This window comes from Lolium perenne, chromosome 2 (genome assembly GCF_019359855.2).
Source record: "Lolium perenne isolate Kyuss_39 chromosome 2, Kyuss_2.0, whole genome shotgun sequence".
Lineage (NCBI taxonomy): Eukaryota > Viridiplantae > Streptophyta > Magnoliopsida > Poales > Poaceae > Lolium > Lolium perenne.
Window position 1 is genome coordinate 219,398,061 of NC_067245.2, and position 7,898 is coordinate 219,405,958.

The 7,898-nt window shown below is 46.6% G+C and overlaps 1 non-coding gene across 1 annotated transcript; it reads right to left on the minus strand.

Moving 5' to 3' along the window:
* Positions 1–4,970: 4,970 nt before the first annotated feature.
* Positions 4,971–5,043, minus strand: TRNAA-UGC (transfer RNA alanine (anticodon UGC)). Its single transcript has one exon. It is a non-coding gene; the product is annotated as a tRNA-Ala (tRNA).
* Positions 5,044–7,898: the final 2,855 nt, after the last annotated feature.

Here is a 7,898-nt window from a genome sequence, read left to right on the forward strand (position 1 = left end):
AAAGACAACCGAAGACCCGTAGTCGATCATAGGGAGGTGACCGACCATGGAGGAGGGTGTAAGGAATCCCCGACTTGATCGCGGTAATAGGACGCCGGTTAAGTAGATAAGTGGGGGTGGCTAGCGCTTCAACCCAAAACTATGAGGGAGCATGAGCATGACACATTATGGTGCGCATAGTATCATTGATTGTGCGGATGGCGCGCTCAGCCTTGCCATTTTGCTGCGACGTGTAAGGACACGAAAGACAGAGCATGGTACCGCTAGAGTTTAGAAGTGTATTAACGGTATAGTTGATGAACTCGGTGCCGTTGTCTGTTTGAAGAGAACGAATAGTGTTGTTGAATTGAGTACAAGCGTACGCAAAAAATTCACAAGAGTGATGGCAACATCAGATTTGTTGCGAGTGATGGCAGCACCGACAATCACAAGGTAATATCGAAAACCATAATTACTAATAATTGGATATGTCCACAAATCACAATGAATCAAATCCAAAATAGCACTAGACTATGTAGTAGACGAACTAAACGACAACTGCACATGTTTGCCGAGCTGGCAAGCGTGGCAAATAGATGGGCGGCACACTTTATTACACTTGATAAACTCTAAACGCCGAAGAGAGGACATAGCATCGTGTCCAGGGTGACCAAAACGCTGATGCCAGAGATCTTCAGGGGCGGTGACCAGCAGGGCAGCGGTAGGCGCATGGCGGTGGCGACTATGGTGGTGGAAGACGGTACCAGGGAAAGTGTAGAGATCTCCGTCACTATTGCAACGAAGAATCACACGATGGGTCTTCAGGTCCTTCAAAGAGAAACCAAAGGCGTCGAACTCAATAGTGCAAGCATTATCGCGAGTAAATTTGCGAATGGAAAGCAAATTACGAATAAGACGAGGAACATGAAGAACATTGTTGAGTTTGAACGGGTGGCTGGTGGGAGAGGAAAAAAGTGACATGACCGGAAGACACAATAGGAATATTATTGCCGTTGCCTACGGTAACAAAGTGTGGAGGCGAGAGGGTACCGAGCTAGAGAAATTACCATCATCATTGGTCATGTGCGAGGAGGCCCCCGAGTCCATGACCTAGCCGCCCTGTTGAAGGGCGAGGCTGTTCAGCGCCGCGATGAGCGCCGAGTTGTCCCATGTTGTTGTAGAGGACGATGGTGGAGCCGACTGGAAGAGCGGCGCCGCAGTGGTGTGGCATGCCAGAGGGGCCGCGGGACGCGGACCGAGGATGCCAGGGGCACGGCACTGCCCGTTTCCAGGCAAAAAACACAACCATGGGCCCGAGGGGCAGGCGTCGTGGGGCGTTGGGTGGTGGAACCGCCGCCGTTCCGGGGCTTGTTCTTCTTCTACTTGGTGAAGGGTTTGCCCGAGCCGGTGGAGGTGGAGTCATCGCGGCAGTCCGTGCCAGTGCACGGAGGTGCGGGGGGACGAGCCTGGGCGACGAGGGCGGTCGACACCGCGTTGGAGGCGGCGTTGGCCTGCTGCACCTTCTCCATGAGGAGCATGCTCCGCGCCCTAACGAAGGTGGGAAGCGGCTCCGTCATGGAGATGACGGTGGCGGCCGAGGAGCACTGAGGCCCGAGCCCGCACAGGGTGTTGAGGACGAGCGCGCGGTTGGAGACCAGAGAGTCATTGTCGGCGAGGGCATCAGAGAGATGCTTCTGCCAGCGACATTACTCGTTGATCGAGGAGGCGCCCTGGACCAGCTGACGGAAGTCGTTGTCGAGGTAGATTGCTTTGCTGGCCTTGTTGGCGGAGAAGAGCTCGAGGAGGGAGAGCCAAAGCTGGCGCGCCATCTGGTCATGGGAGAGGACCATGTCGGCTACATCCTCGTTGATCCCGGAGTGGAGGTAGTTGAGGACGGCGTAGTCGTTGGATGACCACGTCGGATCGGCGGGGTTGGCGGCGGTGGTGCCGTCGATGTGGCCGATGAGACCGGCGCACCTGATGGAGGCTTTCATGTAGATGCTCCATTTGGTGTAGTTGGAGGCGTAGAGGGAGAGGACGATGGGCTCATTGCTGCGCATCACGCCGCCAGCGGGAAGGGAGCAGGCGGGGAGGGAGACGAGGGTGCCCGAGGTGGAGTCGAGCTGATCAGGGATGTCATCGTGGCAGCGGAGGAGAGCGGCGGCGGCGCTAGATGGACTAGGCTGCGTCGGCAACTTTTAGGGTTTATGATCTAAACCTATCTGATACCATATAGAAGGGTTTTGGGGGAAACCTCTCACGTGTAATACGTGGGGTTCATATGTTTATATATTGGGCCAAAGGTCAAGAGTTAGGGTACAATTACAATTAGAGTACAAGACAAATACAACTAACTATAGCTATATGTACACGCTAACATTATTATATATTCTCTTCGCGTTAAAATATAAGACGTATAAGCTTTATTAGTATAACTTTTGCCACGTTACGGATTTTTTCGCCTTTCCAAAATTATCCCCACCACTCACTCGCGTACGCTTGCTTGCGCGGACTCATTCCCCTCCACTCCCTCTTGTCACCGCCCTCTCCCTCTGGCTCTGGATCTTCCTCACCGCCCTCTTCCTCACCGCCCTCTTCCTCACCGCTCCACACCACCCTCTTTCCTCTTGCACCTCTCACACACCCTGTGTGCGCTAGAAAGTTGGAGGTCAAATGTGACATTTTTATGCGGCGGCGATGAGATGTTGGGCGATAGAGCCGCTCGATCTACGTTGCTGGCACAACATCGATCTAGAGCAGCGGACCAACGCATACGCTTGAGACAGCATCGGCGTCTTCCATCGCTCCATCATGGGGAGTGACAAGCCTCATCAGCACAAGCTCAACCTCACGGGGGGGGGGGGGGGGGGGGGGATCCTTCAGCAAGCAGGAGAACACCGTCATCCAGACCTGCGTCGTCGCTTGATACGGCCTCGCCTTCAACACTATGTCTCCTAGCCTGATAGGTGCTTGTTTATTCATGCTCCTTTATTCTACTATGTTCAATGTGGAACAATGCTAGGGATTTTAGAAACCCCAGCCTGGAGTAATCTTGATGGACTAATTTCTATCATTATCTCAATTTGGTGTGCATCAAGAGTGGCAGAGTTGCTGATTTTGAATTGTTTGCGCTCTTAATAGGGGATCTTACCCTAGATACTTGTTGTCCTTCCATTTTTCTTTTTGAATAGTCACCATGTACATCTCAGTTTTACTCCATGGGATAAAAATTGAAGAAAATATAAGAAATATTTGTCCAAGCATGGTCAGCCAAATAATGTGAAACCTGAAGTAAATATTAAACAAGCATGGGGCTAACAAATAATATGGATAAGCTATGTGAACATTGCAAGTGAAAAATTATTTTCGGTGTGTCATGGCTATGCTTGTATTGCTTGCAAGACTTGTTCTGATTATATATCAATGTTTGTCAATATTTGTGTGATGGAGTACTCCATATTTTTCCTTCTGATGGAGTATTGAAGAAACTATTGGATTGCTCAATTCTTTTTCTTGTGCAGTATATTGATTATGCAGTAAATAAACTGAATTTTGGTGCTTGTGGTGTTCTTACTTGCAAGTTAATTGAATTTTTCTTGCTTGCAAGTTAATTGAGTTTTGTTGCTTGCACTGCTTGTGAAACTTGTGCTTGTACTCGGTAGGAGTTCTTATGATTGTGCTTGTGGTCTGTCGTACAACAAGCAACCAAAAAGAAAGAGAGAAAACAGAAGACCATAGCTCCAACCAACCTACCATGGATACCGTGGATATGTTACACGTACAACACTAGATCATGTGAGCGGTTCGAGGGATAATATATCCCCACTCGCAACTCCTGAAAGGTTGTTTCGAATGGTCGACATCCTTCTTTTTCATTCGACGAATGTGAGGAAATTCGTCTAAACAAGCTCTGAACGCGGATTTGAGAAGATACAATTGACGAAATACGGTTCAGGTGGTCAGAATGGAGCCCCATCATCGACATCCTTCTTTTTCTTTATAAGATTATTTTGAAACAAAACATTATTGTGTTGATTATAAGAGGTTAGGGAAAAGTGAGGAGAGAGAAAACAACCCAAACTTCAACCTCACCTAGACCTTATTTTATTCGGAAATAGAGGAGAAGAAAATACATTTCCTAAAACTCAATACTGATGGTCGAAATGAAACCCATCGTCAACGTGCATCTCATTTCTTAAAGCGTGTTTTTTATTCAGAGGGTGTTTGTGCTAATTAAAAATGGTTATGGATGAACCAATTTAGAGAAGAGAGAGAGCAACATGAGCTATATTAAAGGAAGTTATGGACTTAAGTCAGAGATTAGACATTCGAAAGAGAGAGGAAAAGAGGAGTGTGCTCGAATAAGATTGTTTTAAAATTCTATTTAGTTTAATTTCTTGATTCCGTGGTGCTGGTTATCAAGTTTATGGCGCCACCGACCATCTGAAAAGTAAAAGATGGCGATACGCCCAAATCAGGACGAAACTCATAGTTAGCAACCTAATCTTTAGGATGTGCTCATACACATTAAGAACTGTGAAATCTATTTTAGAATGTAGAAAATACCCTAACGTGCCTTAGAATTCAGCAGACTTTTTTTTTGACAGTATAGGAGAAAAAATCAAAATGATAACATAAAATTATAATATGGAGAACTGTGAAATCTATTTTAGAATGTAGAAAATACCCTAACGTGCCTTAGAATTCAGCAGACTTTTTTTTTGACAGTATAGGAGAAACTCATAGTTAGCAACCTAATCTTTAGGATGTGCTCATACAAATTAAGAACTGTGAAATCTATTTTAGAATGTAGAAAATACCCTAACGTGCCTTAGAATTCAGCAGACTTTTTTTTTGACAGTATAGGAGAAAAAATCAAAATAAATCTATTTTAGAATGTAGAAAATACCCTAACCTGCCTTAGAATTCAGCAGACTTATTTTTTGACAGTATAGGAGAAAAAATCAAAATGATAACATAAAATTATAATATGGAGATGCGGGGGATCGAACCCCGTGCCTCTCGCATGCAAAGCGAGCGCTCTACCATTTGAGCTACATCCCCATTCATGTTTATATTATTAACATTAATGTCTTTGTGTTAGCTGTTATTGTTCGAAATCATTACCTCCAAAACTGAATGTCTCGTGCCGAGCTAGCTACTAGTGAGTTTTTTTTTTTCTTCAGTGGACGCTACTACATGCTACTGACTACTAGCGAGCTAGGAGCCACTATACGAGAGGTGAAGGCTCGTGAAGAAAGCGTAGGAGTAAAAGGACATACTTCTGTTCTCCAACATTTCGTTTTTTTTTTTTGAGAGATTCCAACATTTAGTTTTTTTTTTGAGAGATTCAAACATTTAGTTTGACGAACAAGAAAGCAGCCCAGGTAGAAGATCTGGTGGATCAGTGGAAGTCCACTGGAAAGATGACGAGTGCATATCTTATGGGCTGAAGGAGTCTTGATATGTATCTGGCTCGGGCCTTTGATACACCGTGCTCTATTTTTTCCCTTCATTTTTTTTTTGAGCGGGGCAGTGTTTTCCATTCAATTTAGTATTCAAAAAGAAAAAGGAAAAGCGTTTAAATGTTACTTTGATTTCATTGGACGGCAGCGAGAATTGGCCATTTCCTCCTTTGCCTAGAGTAGTAACTATACTGACATCCGAATTAACACTGAATATGTTGCTAAGGGACATGTTATATAATACAAAATTGTAGAAATGCCCATCTATTAAGTTAATTATTAGCCATTTCAAAATTATAATATTGTCCTTCGCATAAATTTTCCATTGAGTAGGATGTAGCCCCTGACAAAAAAACCATCAAGCTGATCGTCAAAATCTAGCGGGGTTTTCTATGGGTCGGGCGAGCTGACGCCAAGGGCGGCCATTGTCACGTGAATTGGCAGCGGGTGGCGAGACCGATCCCCCTTGGGGGCCTGGGCGTGCACGACCTGGAGCGCACGGGCCTCTCCCTATGCTTGCGCTGGCTATGGCTAAGTCGCACCGACTCTCGCTACGCCTGGCATGATCTCGACCTACAGTTCACCGCCGAGGAGCGCGCCCTATTCTTTGCATCTACCACGATGCAGGTCAGGGACGGACGCAAGGCCCTGTTCTAGGAGGACCGGTGGCTCAATGGACGGTCCATCAGCGAGGTCGCGCCACTGTTGTATGCTTGCATCCCAAGCACTGAAGGAAACTAAGGATGGTGGCGGACGGCTTGCAGGGCCATACCTGGGCACGATACATCCATGGCACATTGGGGCTTCACGAGATTGGGTAGTACCTCTTGATCTGGCAGGCCATCAATGGCACGCAGCTCCACGACACCCCGGACCAGTTGCTCTAGAAGTGGACGGCAGCTACACAGCGAGATTAGCTTACCTCGCCACGTTCCAGGGCTCTACCCCTTGCCAGGCGTGGAAACACATTTGGAAAGCTTGGGCGCCCCCACGGGTCAAGTTCTTCCACTGGCTGGCGTTCCAAAACCGTTGCTGGATGATACCAGAGGCGGAGGCTAATCTAAGTAGGGGGCCACAGCCCCCCCCCTCCCCTCCTCGCCCCACCAATTTTTTTGTTGAACCAAGTTGTGAAGATATTATTAATAGGGCTTAGATGGGTAAAATTAGACATCTGCTCCCAAGTTTGGACTAAAAAAAATTCAAAATATTTAGAGGTGCAAAATTTAGATTTTTGCCTCCAATATGAAATTGCACATCTTCGGAGACCCTTATGTAGTAAACCTCACCTTCCTCAATCGTTCTTAGTTTATGTTGAAGCTCCTAACAAACTCTCTAGTGAGGAAGGTAAACAAAACTAGACGATAGGAGCGGTTCGTCACATCGTCGACATCGAGCGGTGATAACTGTCTTTTGTGGGAGAGACCCGCATGCAAAGCGAACACTCTACCAGTTGAGCTACATTCCGTTGATGATGTGCTTACTTAAATTGTTTGTATTAATACTTTCTCTTTGTAATCATTGCCGCCAAAACCTCATGTTGAACAAGTAGATACTAGTGAGTTTTGAAAGATCGAGATGTCGCCTAGAGGGGGGGGGTGAATAGGCAATTACAAACTCTTGCGGATTTGTCTTGTATGAATGCGGAATTAAACTATCGTTTAGATTACAAGCACAAACCCTAAATATGCTAAGCTCAACTAAGTGTAACAATAGCAACTAGAGCTAAGCAAGATAGGCACAAGATATATGTAGCACAAGTGATAGCAAGATATATGTACTTCAAGCACGATGGCTATCACAAGGAAAGAGAGCTCGGGTATAGAAATAACCGAGGCACGCGGAGACGAGGATGTATTCCCGTGTTCCCTTGCTTTGCAACAAGGTACGTCACGTTTGGAGGAGTGGAGGTCCCACGAAGGATTCCCCGCGCCACGAAGGCTCACCCTATTCTCCGAACCACACCCACGAAGGATTATGGCCCCTTTCCTTATGGTTAGCTTTTCCTCCGCTCCGGAGATGGCAAGCTCCACAACCACTTCACAAGCTCCACGAAGGAGAAGCCCGGGCCTCTTCACAATCTTCTTGAAGAGATCACCGGAGCACCAATCACCAAGCCAACTAGGAGGTCACCCTCCAAGAGTAACAAGCTCACGGTCTCTCACTCGAACAAATCGTGGTGGAGAGCTCAACACTATGCAATGATGCAAAGCAAGAACACCGGAGGTGTTCAAGTCCTTCACACTCAAATCCCACCAAAGAAACGAATGCTAGGATGAGATTGGAGAGGAAGAACAAGGGGGAAAGTCAACCAAAGACTCCAAGATCTAGATCCCAAGAGATTCCCTCACTTAGAGAAGAAATCGATCGGTGGAAGTGTAGATCTAGATCCCCTCTCCCAAATCCTCAAATATGAGCAAGAATGGTTGGAGGATTCAAGGGGGAGAGCAAGTTCTT